This window comes from Schistocerca gregaria, chromosome 7, assembly GCF_023897955.1.
Source record: "Schistocerca gregaria isolate iqSchGreg1 chromosome 7, iqSchGreg1.2, whole genome shotgun sequence".
NCBI lineage: Eukaryota > Metazoa > Arthropoda > Insecta > Orthoptera > Acrididae > Schistocerca > Schistocerca gregaria.
In genome coordinates this window covers 359,794,942-359,814,286 of record NC_064926.1, presented here as the reverse complement: position 1 = coordinate 359,814,286, position 19,345 = coordinate 359,794,942, and the positions used below count along the sequence as shown (strand labels likewise).

Genomic DNA, 19,345 nt, shown 5'->3' with positions numbered 1-19,345 from the left:
TACTGGTATGGCTTTAAATGGTAATACAATTTACTGAATTGGAAGGAAAATGTACTTACCTTGCTGGTTATCAGAAATACAACTTATTTTATTTATTTATAAATACAAAAATCTTTTCTCATTGTGGGAATCATGTCCCTTGTATTTCATACGTTCTACATATTCTGCTGCTGAACAGAAGTAGTGATCTAATAAGAATGCCCTTTATGTTTCACTAAATAGTGGGAATGCTGAAAAATATTTTCCATACTTTATGTGGAAGACTACTGCAAATATCTACAGCAGAATTTGTAGAGGTAGTATTAAATACTGATTCCTCACTATGTGGACATGAAACCCTTCTTTTTGCTTTGTATTACACTAATGAGTATTACAGTTCATATTTGTCTCTTTTGAATTTTTTCTCACATGTTTACGAGTTTCAGCTTGCAGGCAGTATACAATACAAAATCGTATACTGAATAATGCTCTGGAATTGGGCAAAGTAACAATTTGTGCACTGTTTAAACTTGCTCTAATGAATAACATTTGCACTATTACTTCCACTGGTATTCCAACTGTTGTGCAATTTATTATCAAGCGAAAAGCCTTCAGTACTTCAAAATAATTATTAGTGCTTTGTTCCGTTCTTACAGACCTTGCGGTTGTCTTCAGATATAGGCAATGAATAAGCGCTTCTCAGAAGTCAATCTTAGCAGGTCATTTTTTTTAATCATGTTTTTAAAAAAATTGCGCGACTGATGCACTTTAAAGGAAAGCTTATTCATTGAACTGATTAACAAAATTTTCGTATTTGGTCGTAAAAATAAAGTCCTCGCCGTGACAGTGTTTCACCACTGCCGTGACCAGGATTCGAACCTGGGTTATTGCGGCCACAACGCAATGTCCTAACCACTAGACGATCACGGCTATACCGAGGACACATGAAGATGTCTTACCTTAGCTGTATAGTTACACAATGTCGTCTGCTGTATACAGCGAAATACGAGACACTTTTTTGTAATTCTGCTGTTCGTTTTGTTTTCATCATGGAAGTTCACAAGAATATAAATTAAATTAAGGCTACAGGTTAAAGGCGGTAAAAAAAATGTCATTGGATAAAATGTCACGGACTGGGAATAGCTGTACCATTGATACTGATATTTATCACTACCGGTTTTTTATGTTCGGCGGTAGAATAATACTATAGTAATATAAACAGATTTGTAAACGACTGCCAATACGATTCTAATTTTAAGGAAATCCAAGACTGATTTTTCCTTTGTAAGCTGTTGGCAAAGCATTAAAATTGTTGGGAAACATTAGGTAAAAGCATAAGCAGTAAGCTAACAATGACGGAATTTAAACAATCTTAGGCATCCGCAAACCTATTTTCTTCTCTCCAAACTCAAGTCACTATTCCAGTGTTATACACTTATTTTAATATTAATCATGAAAGACCATCGTTACAGTACGTAAACCCTTTCCTTTATATTCCGCATTTGGGAATTCGAGCACCTATACTCTATACTTTAGTATTACCCATAAGTGGGGCATTTATTTTTAAGGCGAAATCTTCATAGATGGAGTGGTACCAAAACAGTTTACGTCATGGAGTTCTTTCTGAATTGTAAAGCCTACGCCGGTAGGAAATTAAAGAGTATCACTAGTCTTCATTTGAGCGACGCAAACGTATATGAGAGTCCAATAATTACAAAGATGACGAGACGACACTGCGCAAACAATACACGGTAAACTTAATTCGTGTAACAAATGTACCAGTTCAGTCTATCTTGTTTAAAGAGAGACATTTATATTAATACATTCCATGATATGGATACTTGAACTTTCAAACTTGTATTCGTGATGTGATTGTAATTAATCATCCAGTGATGATTGCACAAGACCCTCGTTTCATCAAAACAATGTCTAACAACAAAGCATAATCAGAATGAAGATGAAGCACACGGAATCACTTTAATGAAAAGAAAACAAACATCTTACTTTGAAAAATCTGTTGTCCCATACATCCTTATTATACTTTCATAGAGCATAATTAATGAAACACTTCACACACTGCTGATGGCATTGTTGTACTACAGTTCACTGTTTTACACACGCACATACAGTGAATAGGAAAATCTATGGAGTGAAAACTGGAGACTGCGGAACCAGGATGTTTGTCGTCCACATTAATTACACCCCGACTGTCGACAATCAAGGGAGCCAAGTAAATGCAGTACTTCTTGATTCCCTGAAACATTTGACTCAGTATCACACAAACGCTTATTAATGAAAATTTGCGATTGCATTTAATATTTCTTGCTAGGGTTAATGCAGAATATTACTTTTGATGCAAAATCATCTACAAATGTACAAATAACTTAGGCATGCCCCAAGGAAGTGAACTGGCACCTTTAATTTTTACCTTAATGACTTGGCTGACCGTTTTGATAATAACCTCAGAAGTCTGCAGACGATGCAGTTATCGATCTATAACTAGCGAACCCGACAATGCTCCGCAACTGCTAAATATGTATGGGAATTGCATATACACCCTTTTCATCTCTTTCTCTGACGTCGAGCCTTGTTTATCGTTGGTGCAAACAAAAACTTGATTGGGAATTGAAGTCTGTTAACACTGTTGTAGTCGATGGGACACATGTCCCACAAACCTAATACGCAGTTTTAAGCGTCGCGACATATCTACCGGGGAGCTTTCGGAACCTCGAGAAAAATACTAAGTACCATGTGGTGGATCCATATAGAATACTGTGACCAATCAAATGGGGCGGTGTGTACTTATAACTGGCACATATGTGTTCCATGAAAAACAGATGAAATCACCACCTTCTCCATTCTAAAAATGTCTGAGTTAATTATATTTTCTTATACAACCACGTTGTTTTGAAACAACACTAAACTCCTCAGTAACTCTACTAATACGTCCACAATTTGTATTTGGTGGGATGTACATGACCCAAAAAATTTCATAAACTGTAGAAAAAACAGGTATGTGATATGTCAAATCCATATTGACTTTGTAAGTTGAAAATTTGTGTGTTGTATTTCACATTTTTAACTGTCTTGGGAATAAATGTGAGTTGGTTGTGATTTGTTATGCTTTTTTCCATATTTTCCATGGTAATACAATCACTCTACAAACAAAAATTGAACTCTGAAAATCCTAGGTCCACATGAAAACATGTTAGATTCGTGTGACACCTGTGCCATACTAATTTTGAAACCTATTCAACTTAAATTTGTTTGGTAGTGGAAGTGTATTATTGATCATCACGGAAGGCAGTTTGAGAACTTTTATTTTTGACTACATATAAAATAAATTTGAACCACAAAAAGGTTAAGATGAACGGATAAATCGGTTGCGACCATTTACCACAGCTATATCGTTCGCCAGTCAAGATGGATAGGCTGTGTCAGTGTTAAATACAACAATCGATCAGAGTAAATATGCATAATAATACAGAGAAAATTCGCATGAGTATAGCATAACACTAAATGGCATATAGAGCGAGAAATTTTTTAACAAGTACATGTTCACTTCACTTCATATAGCAATGCATTGTTTAGGGCAGGCTGTTTCAACCAAGCTCCAGCGAGCCGGAGCGCTCCGGAGCGCTCACTGCGGCAGCTCGGAGCCCGCGTGGAGGGGGAAAGCGAACTCACTGCCCCCTGGCCGCATGCAGCCGCAACTGACGCAATAATTCGTGTTCAATGACAGCTATGATTAGCGGCGGAGCCCTATACCTCTATTGGAGAATACCTTTCTATTCATTGGGAGGGATGGTCGTCCGCAATGTCTTCTATGTCATAAAGTATTTAATTCTGCGAAGAGATGCAATATACAACGATATTATACACGTCTTCATGCAGTGCACTACGAGCAGAGAACTGGTAGCCAGGCTTAAGAACGACATACCAGCAGACGTAAGTTTAAAAACGGTTTCGTAATACAGAGGATATCAAAACATGCAACATAGTTCGTGTTCTGTAATGCGTTTATAATTTTTAGGTGAATGAGAGCAGAGAAAACACTACTGAATCTGCAATTCGAGCACGCTACAGGGTCGCTCAAATCATTGCGACGAGTGGCAAGCAATTTTCGGTGGGACCACTCGTAAAATCGTGCATGGTAGCAGTTGCAGAATGTTTGTTTCCAATGGAGGGGCAGGCAATTGAAGGGGTTTGCCTATCGAAGCAAACAATGTCTCGTCGAATCCAGAACATGGCAGCGGATTTAGAGACACAGCTCAGGAAACAGACGGAGAGCTCTATTGCATTTGCGGTAGCGCTTGACGAAAGCAACGACATATCGTACTGTGCTCAACTTGCAGTTTTTGTGCGTGGTGTCGACATGGAGCTGCAAGTAACTGAAGAACTCTTGGGTGTGGTACCACTCGATTACACCGCAACAGGACGTGACATTTTTGAAGCTGTTTGTGAATCAGTGGACAAGAATTTGCCGTGGGATAAGCTTCATTCTGTAGCGACAGACGGTGCACCACAAATGATCGGGCGTCACCAAGGTTTTGCTTCTCGTTTGAAAAATAAACTAAGGGACGAATTTGGGAAAGACATTTTGACTCTTCATTGTTTTATTCACCAAGAGGCACTGTGTGCTGAAACAGTAGAGCTAAGTGGCGTAATGAAAGATGTCGTGAAGTGTGTGAATTTTGTGCGGCGTCACGGTATGAATCACCGCCAATTCAAAGGATTCCTGAAAGATATGGAAGGGGATATACGTTACCACAGTACAGTTCGTTGGCTGAGTCGGGGAAAAGTTCTTGATGTTTTCTTTGCCATTCGTGAGGAAATAACCCTTTTTCTCGAAATGAAACGGGAAGAAATGCATTGTCTGAAAGATATAAAATGGATATCAGACCTAGCGTTCCTAGCTGATGTAACTATGCATCTGAATAATTTAAATCTGCCACTGCAGAGCAAAGGGCAGCTAATCGTTGACATGCACAGCCAGATCAAAGCGTTCATGGGAAAGTTATGTTTATTTGAGAGGCAGATGAGTAATGGACATTTAAATTTCTTCAATCGTCTTGCTTCTCTGAAACTACCTGAAGGTACTACTTTCGGCGATTACCAGGCAAAGTAAAAGAAGCTCATCACGTCGTTTGAAACACGATTTCGAGACCTCACTAGTTTAGAAATGGAACTTATGGTATTCGGCACTCCTTTTTCAGTTTCCTCCGATGACTTGTCACTGTCACTTCAATTGGAGATAATTGATTTGCAAAATTCAACTTTGTTGAAAGAGAGGTACTACAACACATTGGATTTCTCACGAACAAGCTTCACAACAATGCCGCTCGGATCATGTGCATGTTTGGATCTACGTATTGTTGTGAGCAACTTGTCTTAGCAATGAAAAGAGTACGCCTGATACTTCCGATCTTGTAATGAAAAGAAAATGTCAAGCTATAGAGGCCCAATAAATTTAGTATGCAATTTCTTGAAAAACAGTTGTTTCTTATTTATTTCTCGAACATCGTATTTTCTGGCGTAGCACGTCACCACGACTTAGCAGCTAAGAGTATGAGGTTGTCGATCTTGTAAGACGCAGCTGGCACATCAAAACGCTTGCCTTGCCGCCTGCCTCAGCCTGCCATGCCACCTGCCGCCATGTTGGCCCACTTGAATGGTCACAGCGAGCGACACGGCTCCCTGGAGCAGGGAGCGCTCCGCGGCTCACAACGGAGCCGACGAGCTGGAACAGCCTGGTTTAGGGAGTCCAGTCTACTGTTTCACTGTCAAAGAACTTATTTAAACTGTACAGTGGTTTTTAATGAAGATTTTGCGACATTTTTCCTCGAAATTTCACAAAGTCCCAGGACTGTATTTTAGCTTTTAGATGATTAAACATTTTAATAGCTACTGTTGAAAAACTGTCCTGCATCATAGAGAGTAGACAGCTTTGGATGCCTATGTATTCCTTATTGCATGTGTTACAATAGGCGATTTTCATATGTTAAAAATATGGTTCAGATTGTTGTTACTGTGGTTGATTATAAGATTTAAATAGTATTTCACAAAATCTCTGTTATCTTTATGTAAATCATTAAATATCAAGATCTGGTCATGTGATCGAAAACGCTCTGTTATTGCCTGATGCTCTGGTGAAGTCACAGGCTAGGAGTAAGATGAAGCTATACTTGTGTTTTAGGAGTGTTAGTCGAAGTTACAAGGTTTTTATGTACTGTTACTGCAAATACTTCAGCTGTTTAGTGATGAAAAACGCAGTTAAAACTTCTAAGAAATAATACAAAGGAATTTTGTGAATGCTAATAGTGGGAGGCTGGCGATGGTTAATGTGTTTATGCTACACCTATTTAGAGCGACGATATGTGCAACGATGGATGTTCTTTTCCCTGCTCGCTGCAACATTATTAAACTCGCTCAAAACTAAGGAATTGTAGAAGTTTTGCAGATGGGTCCACATATTATAACTTCGTTGTCAAATATCATTCATGAGTTACGACCCAAAGCACAACAAAATTAACCTTGGCAAAACTTAGTGCTGATTTCCTGTGCAGAAGGCACTCAGCAGCTCTATTTCACCCATCGGTCATTCTGTGATGCAACAGATAGCGCATTCGACTGCAGTGAAAGATGTTACATGTTTGAATTCTGGAAGAGTCATGTATTTTTAAAAGTTTCACGTGAAATAAGAAAAAAGTGTTAGCATGAACTGATTGTAGTATATGTTTCGATTGTGGGATTTATTATATATAGCTTTACATCAGTCTTAGTCTGAGAGGTGGACAACAGTAAATAAGTGCATTTACTTTGCGAGTGAACAATTCACTGTTTTGGGAAGCATTGCTAATAGTGCAGATATCACCATACCTTCACAGTACAATGAGGTGTAGGACCATGAGATTATACGGTGAGATACAAAGCATGTACAATGTATGGGTAACACAAACGTCAAGGCGGTGATGTCTGCGAGTGTAAACTAACTTTAGTGTCTGAAGCAGACTTACTTTATCCTATGTAAGATGATGAAACTGCCAAAGTTTAAACAATAAGGATCCTAGCAAGACAATAAAAAGATAAAAACATTGTTTCTAATGAAGTAAAAGTGTTTGGTCACATTAACTAGAAAATATCTTTTTGACATGATGTGTGTGAACAGTGATTGTAAATGTAAGAGCATGTACATAGCAAGGAAAACGCAGTAATATTCTGTTTCTGATTGATGTGGTGAAGTTTTGTAATTGTATTTGGTTTCCATATGAGAGGACTCTCGAGTCGTTTTACAAGTAAGTTGAAATATTGTTTCGAGTTAGATTCTAAACAGCAACCTATGGAAATCGTCTTATAACATTCGATGAACCTATCATTGTTTTTCTTTTTGGCTTCTTCTACATTCCTTCTGTAATATCTTTTTGCTTGTAAATATCTGCTGGAGAACACTTCCTTTGCACTGGGATCTGTTGTTCTTAGTGATCATGGAGTAGCAGTATGATGATATTTCAATTTTTCAACCTGTCTGTATACCACGGTTTTTCTTTCACACTGTGGCCATGTTGTGTCATGTTTGCAGGAAATTTTTTTGGTTTACTGTGGATACTCAAAATCAAATTTGGTTTTGATGATATGGTAAATTCTTTAAATGCGCCAGTCGCTGCCATTTACCATAATCCAGGCTGCCACTTTACTGCAGATACTGCTGTCTGAAAACCATTTAATATTTCCTTATTATGACCCTTTTTGTGAATATATGATTAGAATGCCACGTTACAGTCAGTTGATTTTTATCTCTTGTGGATGGTTCCATAACTAATCCACCGTGGCCAGAAATCATTGGGTCAGTTACAATCATCTCACAGCCCCATGCATTTAGATTTGTGATCACAGACTGAAGGGATATGAGAGAGGCCTCTCTAGCTGCTGGGTCTGAGAGGATGTTAACTTCAGTGACAGTATTTTGCATAATTTTAATCTTTAAATAGTTAGGATAACAAAGTTTTGGGCAATTCAGTTTTATATTGTGTTGTCTGTTGTCTGTATTTTGTGAAGCAATTTCGTTTACTTTATGTGCATGGTGTAAAAAAAATATGTTTTAAGTATTTCTTTATAGATTATTATTATTGTAATGATATTGTATCAAAACAATGGGTTACTTATTATTTTTTAGTAACAAAATATATGTGTGCGAAATGGTAAACAATAAAATAAAAAAACACGAGTTTAAAGGTAAAATAATAATTCAAAATATGAAACAAATGTAAGTAAAACTTACAACGACTAAAATAATAATGAGCATTAAATATTTTAATCAGGTATGTTGAAAATACTTTGACAGCACAATGCATACAGAAGTTATTATAAATGTTGATTATACATTTTTCATCAAGAAAGTTGTTGCGTCTCATCTTTTGTATGAAATACATTTTTTTATTTATCATGATTTCGAAGTTATTCCTCCTAAACCTACCATGCCCAATTACCCCTATGGAGTGTGTTTTACCCCTTAAAAGTGAAATCGGGCAAAACCGTGATATACATGTTGTACTATTCTGAGCCATCTACGTACCTGCCTAGTTTCATCAAATTGTTATTTACGTCTGAGAATGTTCCCTTGTTAGTGGGGACACTGAGCAATGGTTTCCTTGTATACGAAATTGAAAGTACCGGTATCTCGAAAAAATGTCGCATTTTGAGTTGTTAAATGCAGGAAATTACTGATTTACACTTGTCCATCATTTTCCTTACTACGTCTTCTCTTTGTAATAAGCAACCCTGCTGTAGTATTTTATGTTTTGCAGTACTTATATGGCGCTGTTACGCACAAATGTCAGCTACATCACATTTTAAATATTAAGTGAAATAATTCCAAGACTTGAATAAATGTACAACAAAGCCAAATAACTCGTGCACACTCATACTCACAGAATACATATTATGTGAAATAGTCTGTGTGAGAAGATTGTGTTATGCCTTGAACATAGTCACAGATGGAGAACATACAGAACTGAAAAAACTCTTAAGGTAACAGCTCAGAGAAGTTGTAAATATCAGGTTCATAGTACATATCACTTTATAAATTCGTAATACATCTGATTTTATTACGATGGTCATCTCTCCCTGTATGGGAGGGTGACTGAAATTTCGTTAAAAGATGTGCCACAACTAAGAAATGCATGGAACCATTTTCGTGGTACCATAGCTCTTGCTTCCACCTGCCAGGCAGCAGATCATTGATATCAAATTGATAGGCTAATTAATTATGTTGATCATGAGCGTTACTTTGCAGGGCACGTAATTTTCTTTTTCAGCAGTCGGATTACACTTACCAGGTAACTCAAATGGGAATCCCTGGTGCAAGGCGATGTTCTTTTCGAGGAACACGATTGAGAACAGACATTTGCCGGTGGCCGCAGAAGGATTTTACCGCCGCCCACATTTCGCGCGGTAACCGTGAAGACAAGATAAGAGTAATTAGCGCTCATAAGAAGGCACTTAGGGAGTCTTTTCACTCGCTCTATTTACAAGTGAAAAAGGAAATGAAATGGCTAATAGTGCTATGGAGTACCCTCCGCCACACATCATACAATGTCGTGTGAGGTAAGCATGGAGATGTAAATGTAAACTTACTCTACCTATTAAGATGTCAGTCCATCCATTTACAGGCACACAAAACACATGGAAAAATGTTGTCTCTTATTTGTTCAAAAAATAAAAGACGGAACTTCTGCTGCTGGTTGTCTCTCAGTAAAAAGCTTCATATAAGCTCCTAATTTTCTCATTGCAGTTACTTCGCGAGACGAATGTGAGAGGTTGTAATATATTTGTACACAACACTTAGAAGACGAGACCCTCTCAGTTCTCCTTTCGTCAGAGTATTGCTTACCTACTGTATTCTCACGAATATTCCAGTCTCATTTGAGTCTATATCATTTCTACGAGTAAGAGATATCCCCCTGCCAAGGCACAGACCCCTGCTAATTCTCTCGAAGTTCCATCACATTCCGACAGCACTGTTCCATTAGTAAGAAGGCTGACAGGTAGAGAGCTATCACAACGAGAAAAACAGCAGACTAATGTACAACAGAAAATTCACAACCATGCAGAGAATACATGGACTGTACAAAGAAATTCAGAAGCATAACGCCTCCAATTCATTAATATCAAATGTCGGCCTATAAATATCACTTTTTACATGTTCTAATCTCCTTTATTGTGTTCCTATGATTACCACACTAGAAATACGACAGTGTAATGGTGTACAAGCCTTTGTGGACAGCACAGTCTCTCTCTCTCTCTTTCTGCTCATTATTTTTGTAATATCATATGGAGTAAAACTATGAATTATAAAAACTTCGCCAACATCACATGGTAGAGGACTCAGTAAGATTTTACCCTGTCTCTCTCTCTTTCAGTATACTGTCTGCATGTTGACGTCGACCGTATGTGCTGATCCCACTAAATATACTTGTTTCAGTCCACTGGGGCAGGCGACCAGTGATGGAAGTCGCTTCCATAGACCTGTGTTGAATTTTGTCACTTATTCTGTAGGAAGACCATATCGACTATCAGTCTCAAGGAGAGGGTTCCTGTGATATTGTTTCATTAGTAGTTTGATACATTGTTTTCTGCTGTAACACATCGAAACAGTGAGTGACTACAGCTGTGTACACAGTGATACATTGTTTTTCTGCCATGACTATGAGGTATGTGTTAGGTGCTAATCTGACATTAACTCATTTAAATCCGTTGTCTCCCACAGAAAGCTGGACATCGCATGGCGTAAACTATTCTACACCCACAACACAAAGGATATAAAAATATAGGGTGTTTATAAATGAATATCGGGGTTTTAACGCTTTATAATATTTGTTATATTAAACTTACAGTTGTAAATGATATGTCAAATGAAAGAGCAACTAAAACAGTTTTACCAAGACCCTTATAAATGTTCAATATGAGCACCATTTGTCACATGGTACACATCAGGTCTACAGCCGAGTTCTTCCCAAACGTTGATAAGTGTGTCTCCAGTGATTGTAGCAACAGCTGCTCCAATCCGGTTTCTTAATTCAGGGAGGTCTGCTGGTAATGGAGGCACGTACACACGATCCTTGATGAAGAAAAAAAATCGCACGGCCTTAGGTCGGGAGAACGTGGAGGCAATGCAAAGCAAGTCCTGTGATTGGGCCCCTTGCAGCCTATCCAGTGCTTGGGTACAGTGAAGTTCAACCAATCGCGTACTTGACTGTTATTTAACATTTGTAAGGTTCTTGTTAAAAGCGTCTGAGACGCTCTTTCATTTGACATATCATTTATAATTTTAAGTTTAATATAATAAATATTACAAAGCGTCAAAATCCCGATATTCATTTATAAACAACCTGTATATGTACAACATCGGACATACATATTCTCTGAAAGTTTTCTATACCACTCGCTACTGTGACAAACTTTAAGATGATAAAACTACTTCCATCTACACCAAAGAAAAACATAGATTCTTTGTGATATATGCAAACTATAGCTTACTGCAGGTGTTCAGTGCCAGTGCTCACATCCGGTTACAGTTCATAAATTTACTACGTTCGCATGAGTCCTATAAAGTAATCGCCAATGACGGAAAATGTATCGTATGAGGAAATAGACAAATAGACAGCAGCAGTGTTTGACATGTGAAATTACACACCATGCTGCACTAACTTTGTTAACAGGACAACTGTCAAACAAATGTACACAAACAGGATTTGCAGTACCTCACAGACCTCTGTCACGGATTTAGAAAAGGACTTTAATACATTTTATGTAAATCACTTGTTTTAACAATTCTGAAGTATTGTCCCAGTGTTTGGTGCCCATACCAAGAGTGTATAGGAAAGAGAGAAATGATCATGGGACATAAACACATTTCAAGGATTACACAGTTCTACACTTTTAAACACTCTATAATGCTCAAGCTGTGCGGTTTCTGACCTATTAGTCGTGCAGAACGCAATGCTGTTAATACTCCAATGTAAGGAATACATTTCCAGTGCGTGACATATATTCTCCACCAAGTATCTCCCCCATAAACTACAGTGACGAAATGTAAGGTCATAAAACAACAACATTCCACACCAAATAAAAATCGATTCTTTGAAACATAAACACTACATACGTTTCCAGAGGGGTATGACGCCTCCTGTTTACGAAGTTCAAACCCAGTTACCGTTCGGAAGTTATGATAAGTTCACAACAGTCCTTAAAATGGTCGTCGGCAGCTGAAAATGCATTTGAAGAAACTGTAGTGTCTTACGAGGAAATAAACACCACATTCAGTAGCCAGAGGAGATGTAGCTGATTTATCGTAGTTTACCACTGCCCGTGGTACACTTCCATTTGCACACAGAAGTCATGGTCTGATGTTAGGTTGTACTGACAGGATAATATGGTCGTTTTGCTATGTCTCTAGAATGCCTTCTCTTTCCGCTATTAAGATGTCCATACGTAGCATCAGTCCACTCCCCTCCAGAACTCGCCATTTTTATTCATTACGGTCAGTACTCATTTCATGGAATTTTTTCTCTAACTACGAGTATTCTCAATAAATTTCCGTAATTTTGTTAGGTTTTTGCAATTTTTCATATTTCATCGAATTTCTCTCAGTTTTACGTGTTTCACATTGATTTTTCATGATTATATCAGAATTTCCTCGAATTTTGCCAAATTGATTTAATTTTTCATATTTTATATACAGTTTTCTTGCTGACATACCCATGTGTTGTTTGATTTTTTACGAGAATATTTGCGTGCCTTATACACCAACCTACAAAAAAATCTAAGACTTCCCCTCTTCCCAATGATCCACATGCATTTATTTTGGATAGGACGGTCATGAAAAGAATAGCAATAGTCGCTTTGGATAATGTATGAGATTCAATGAGTGGTGCAGATGACGGACGTATTGGAAACTCGAAATCTGGAAACTATCCCATATACTGGTCCAACCCATCAGAGAGCCTGTCTGCATACTCATGTAGCGCTACACCTAGTGTAAACTCACAGTCTGGATATAGTTGTACATGTTCATTTGACTGCCACTCCATCACATAGGGATCTGCAACAGCGAACTGACAAGTGTACAGAGTCTATTTCTGTTGTTGCTTAGATTTTTTTTGCCATAAGTATACGCCCTTATGCTTACCAGATGTGCTTTGTTATGTCCATTTATACCTTCCAACTCTGATACATATCCACAACCCTGTCAGGATATCTACAAACTATAGGTTATGGGTATTTATTTTTATTACTCCAGTAATAAGTTATTTGTTACTTGACAGTGTGTTGACCGGATGTAGCATCTTGGGGTGTGAGAGTTTCCCTTCTCTCTCTCTACCTACAGACTGTGTCTACCGAGCAGCATCATTTATAGGCGAACAGTTAGCAAATGATGCAAGTATATGTTGCGTGTGGGTTCCATGACCCAGAGTAGGCCTGAGTTAGTGTTTGAGTGTGGAACCACCATGCATTATATTTGGAGCAATGCTCAGAGGTGGATCCACAATACAATATGTCTGGGATATGGTCTGAAGGTGGATCCACCACATGTTATATCTGGAGCAGTGTTCAAAGGTGGATCCACAATGCATTGCATCTGGGCTAGTGCTTGAAGGTGAGTCCAGTATACATTACTTCCTGATATGTATGCAATGTCAGATGGTGGATCCACCAGTGGGAGGACTGCATTAGGTTTTTGGGAGACACCCACAACATGTGCACAATTACAGACATAGAGAAAAGAGAGCAAATGCACTGCAACTGTAATATATGTGGTTGGATGCATTCGAGTACAGTTCTACACTATACTGTCTGACTAATGTGTTGATGTATCTTGTACATACGAATGAGACTCAAGAAAGGCTGTCTATCTCCATCCAATGCACATCTAGCATACACAACAAAGTGACTGAGGTAATCATGTGCCATCATTGTGGATTTTTAAGAGTGTATAAGGAGGTGTAATAGGCTCAGTAGGGCGTCTTGGAAGGTTTTATTACTGGGGAATCTAGACAATCTTTTTACAAATATTGGTAATATAAATTATATCGAAAGAGTTAAGCTGTTTAGCAGGATGAATGTAACTGTGCATACACGCGCTCCAGAACCGTCCTATGAAGAGCATTTCGCTATTTGCAGGGCTGTAGCACTGTTGAAAATAACATGCAAGTGATTGGAATCGAGACTTTGCAATTGGTAATATTCATGCAGAGTCTCTATGCATAAGTGTGTAGAGCTATCAGTGGTGGATGGTTGCAGCTGAGACATATAATTTGCTAACTGTTCATCTATAAATGACACTGCTGGTGAGATGCAATCTGTTGGTAGAGAGAGAGAAGGAGTATCAGAGTTGGAAGGTATAAATAGAAATAACAAAGCGCATCTGGTAAGTGGTAACAGTATATACTTGTGGGAAAAAAATCTGAACACCAACAGAAATCAACTCTGCAAACATGTCAACTCTCTGTTGTCGAAGTCAAATAAACATGTAGAACTATTTCCAGACTTTGAGTTTCCATCAAGTGCAGCACTACATGAGTCTGCAGACAGGCTCTCCGATGAGCAGTATATGGAATTGTTTTCAGAGCTCACATCACCGAAACAATGATCGCATACATGGCTGTATTATGAGGAATCAATGCTCTTGGTCTCTTTGAAATGGAACACTGAGACATCTACTACCCTATCACTGTGGAAGATGAATTGAAATGTTGAGGTCATCACCTCTGGACAGCTGTTTAGAAACACTTCGCAATGCTGCAGACTATTCCAGTTCCCATATCTTGCTATGTCTTCCACACTTTTGTCAATACGAAACAGCGCCTCTGTCTTTTATTTCAACTACACTTTGTGTTGTGAGTGCAGCAAAGTTTACACCGGGTGATGTCCAGCTTTCTGTCAGAGCCAATGCATTGAAACGTATCAATGTTGGCTTAGAACCTGGCACAGTTCTTGATGTCATGGTAGAAAAGCAATATGTGACTGCGTACACAGCTGCTGGCATACACTGTTTCAATGTGTTAAAGCAAAAAAGATGTATCAAACTACTTATGAAACAACAACACAAAAAGCCTCTCCTTGTGGCTGATGGTTGATACGATCTTCCTACAGTATAGGCGACAAAACTGTACCCAGGTCCGTGGAAGCAACTTCGATGACTGCTCGCCTGCCCCAGTGGACCAGTACTTGTATATTTAATGGGATCAGCACATATGGCCGATGTCAAGACACAGATGGTATATCGAAAAAGAGAGAGACAGGGTAAAATCTTTTAAGTTCTCTGCCAGGTGATGTTAGTGAAGTTTTTATAATTCGTAGTTATACTCCACTGAATGTTACAAAAATAATGAAGAGAAAGTGAGACTGTGCTGCCACAGAGGCTCGAACACCATGTCACTGTCGTATTTCTAGCGTGGTAATCACAGGAACAAGATAAAAGAGATTAGGACGTGTACAAAGTGATATTTATAGACTGTCATCCGATATTAATGAATTGGAGGTGTTATGTTTCTGAATTTCTGTCTACAGTCCGAATATACTCTGCAGGGGTGTGAATTTTCTCCTATACGTTAGTGTGCTGTATTTCTCGTCGTGATGGGTCTCTACCTGTCTAACTAATGGAACCATGCTGTCGGAACGTGATGGGATTTCGAGACAATTAGCAGGGGTCTGTGCCTTGGCGAGGGACATCTCTTACTTGTGGGAAAGATTTGGACTCAAATGGAGGACTGAAACATTCGTGAGAGTGCGGTAGGTAAGCAATACTCTGACGAAAGGGGAATTGAGAGGTAAGCTCTATACCTCTTCTTGTAAGTGTTGCGGACAAACGTATTACAACCTCTCACATGTGTCTCACGAAATGACTGCAATCAGAAAATTAGGAGCTTATATGAAGATTTTTATCGAGGTACAAGTAGCAGCAAAAGTTTCTCTTTTGCCGGCCGTTGTGGCCGAGCGGTTCTAGGCGCTTCAGTTTGGAACAGCTTGGCCGCTACTGTCGCAGTTTCGAATCCTACCTCGGGCATGGATGTGTGTGATGTCCTTGGGTTAGTTAGGTTTCAGTAGTTCAAAGTTGTAGAGGCCTGATGACCTCAGATGTTAAGTCCCATAGTGCTCAGAGCCATTTTGAACCATTAGTTTCTCTTTTATTTTTTCGATAAATAAAAGACAACATTCTTCCGCGAGTTTTGTGTGCCTATAAATAGTTGGGCTGACATCTTAATAGGTAGACTAAATTTACATTTACTTCTATATGCTTACGTCTCAAGCCTTTGTACGGTATGTGGTGGAGGGTACCTTGTACCGCTATTAGCCATTCCATTTCCTATTTCACTAGCAAACAGATGATGTTTCGTTTATGGGGCGCTCTATTGCGCGGTCATCCGCGTCCATACAAAGTCCCAATTTTGACACATTCCAGATTTTACGCAGTCCACTCTAGCCACTGTTACAAATGATGATGATGATAAAGACAACAGAAACACCCAGTCACCGGGCAGAAAAAATCCGCATCCCGCCTGGGAACTGAACCTGGGACCATGTGATTCAGAGGCAGCAGTGCTAGCCGCTAGACCACGAGCTGCGGAACACGCAAATAGAGCGAGGGGAAAAGTCTACCTATATGCCTCTCAGAAGGACAGATTATCCCCAGGTGGTCAAAAATCACCCCTCAAGTTGTCAGAAGCCACTTAGCCAAACAATAAATTAAGGCCATAAATCAATCAAGTTTGCCCCTGAATGTATGTTTACCCTTGAATTTATGCAACCTGCAATACCAGAATGCACTGATACTGCCATTGCCCTACTGCTTATAATACCTCTTATTCGATTCTCAGGAAATTAATTGGTGTCCAAAATCAATTACTTTCTAATCTTAAAGTTTCATCTCATAGCTCGGTGATGAAATGTCTGTTTTTTCTATAGTGAGCAGAGTTGCTATGATGTTTAATTTCCGAGTACTCTGCAGCACAAAATTTGAAGGGTTTGCAGTGAAAAATGTGGTCGCTTGCTACTTTACATTTGCTTCATTTTAGGTGATATATTGCTGTGGAATAAATATAGCTAATATATAGAAATTGTTTCTGAAGTTGGAAGGAAGGCTACATTTCACTACAATGTAGACCAAATGGAAGCTAAAATATTTTATTTGAGCCGAGCGCCGAGCGCACTGCTTGACAGCGCCAAGTGGCAGTAGCCTGCAACTCTGTCGTGAGGACAAGATAATTTCGTACAAGTAGATGCATGTTTCTCAGATTAATGATCACGATTTATTTTTGTTCTTACTGCCAGAAGGAAATGATGATGAAGAAGCAGACATTCCAAGTTATGTAAGGGAAATGCTGAAGTACATCTTACATTTAGGACAAAGCTTGAGAAAAGTTTCTTTCCGACACTTATCAATCGTCATTTATTAAAGGAATATTGTTCATATTATATAATATTCAGAATGAACTTATAGGTCTGGGCCTCATTCAGAACACGCATATAAATTTAATTTTAATGTAGCCTAGTATCTCCATTTAAAGGAATGCTTGTGTGTTACTTTCAGATTGAAAGCATGAATGAAAACTCCAGCACTGATACAAACACTGAAACTCTTGTTGAGTGTCCCATAACAATTGTTTCTGTAGGAAGTGAAGTTGATTTATCAGTTCAAAGTCCCAGAATAGAAAAATAAAATTGTACAATTAAATTGCTCCAAGGAGAAAACCGACATTTATAAAACAAATTAGCTTTATTGTCTTCTGAAGCGAAGAGCAGTGGCTGTTCACAGCTTGCACATGTGAATAGTAATGAATTTAAAAGCTAAAGATTTATCGTAGATTGTTTTATTAGTTTTCTCTTTCGTATAAGTTTTCATTTAGTTAAATTACTTCCATTTCGTAAGAACGTACGTTCGCGCCATAGGAGTAAGCAGATAATGTTTTGCAACGTTTGACTTCATACAATTCAAAGGGGCTATCCTTCGCTTTCCTATCTGTATGTAGGGATGGTAATGTCACCAAAGACTGTGCCACTAAAGTGGAGTTACTAAATATGGTCTTCCGAAATTTCTTTACCAAAGATGACGAAGTAAATATTCCAGAATTCTAATCAAGAAGCACAGTAAATACGAGTAAGCTCTCAGCATAGCAAAGCAACTCAATTCACTTAATAAAGTCAAGTATTCCAATACAGATTGATTACCAATTAGGTTTTTTTCAGAGTATGCTGATGTAACAGCTCCATATTTAACAATGATATCTAACAGCTCGCTCGATGAAAGATCCGTACGTAATGACTGGAAAGTTGCACAGATTACATCAATACCCAAGAAAGAGAGTAGGAGTAATCTGATGAATTGCAGACCCGTATCACTAACATCAATTTGCAGTAAGATCTAGGGACACATATTGTATTCGAACGTTATGAATTTTCTTGAAGAAAACGATCTATTGACACACAGTCAGAAAAGATTCAGAAAATAACGTTCTAGTGCAACACAACTGCTCCCTTATTCGAAGTAATGAGTGCTATCGGTAGGGGATGTCAAATTGATTCCATATTTCTAGATTTCCAGAAGGTATTTGATACAGCTTCTCATACGTGACTCCTAATCAAATAACAGGACTCCTGAGTAACATCTCAGTTGTGTAACTGGATTCGTGATTTCTTGTCGTAAAGATCACAGTTCAGTCATAGACAAAAACGTCATCAAGTAGAGCAGAAGTGATACCTGGCGTTCCCCAAGGAATTGTTATAGACCCTCTGCTGTTCCTAATCTACATTAATGGTTTAGGAGACAATGTGAGTGACCCTCTTACAGTGTTCACAGATGATCCTGTCATGTACCATCTAATTGCAAAATGATTTAGACAAGATGTCTGTGTTGTTGTTGTGGTCTTCAGTCCTGAGACTGGTTTGATGCAGCTATCCATGCTAATCTATCCTGGGCAAGCTCCTTCATCTCCCAGTACCTACTGCAACCTACATCCTTCTGAATCTGCTTAGTATAGTCATCTCTTGGTCTCACTCTACGATTTTTACCCTCCACGGTGCCCTCCATTGCTAAATTCGTGATCCCTTCATGCCTCAGGACATGTCCTACCAGCCGATCCCTTCTTCTAGTCAAGTTGTGCCACAAACTTCTCCTCTCCCCAATCCTATTCAATACTTCCTCATTAGTTACGTGGTCTACCCACCTAATCTTCAACATTCTTCTGTAGCACCACATTTCGAAAGCTTCTATTCTCTTCTTGTCCAAACTATTTATTGTCCATGTTTCACTTCCATACATGGCTACACTCCATACAAATACTTTCAGAAACGACTTCCTGACACTTAAATC

General features: G+C 38.6%; 1 non-coding gene across 1 annotated transcript; it reads right to left on the bottom strand.

Moving 5' to 3' along the window:
* Nucleotides 1–837: 837 nt before the first annotated feature.
* Trnah-gug (transfer RNA histidin (anticodon GUG)) lies at nt 838–909 on the bottom strand. Its single transcript has one exon. It is a non-coding gene; the product is annotated as a tRNA-His (tRNA).
* Nucleotides 910–19,345: the final 18,436 nt, after the last annotated feature.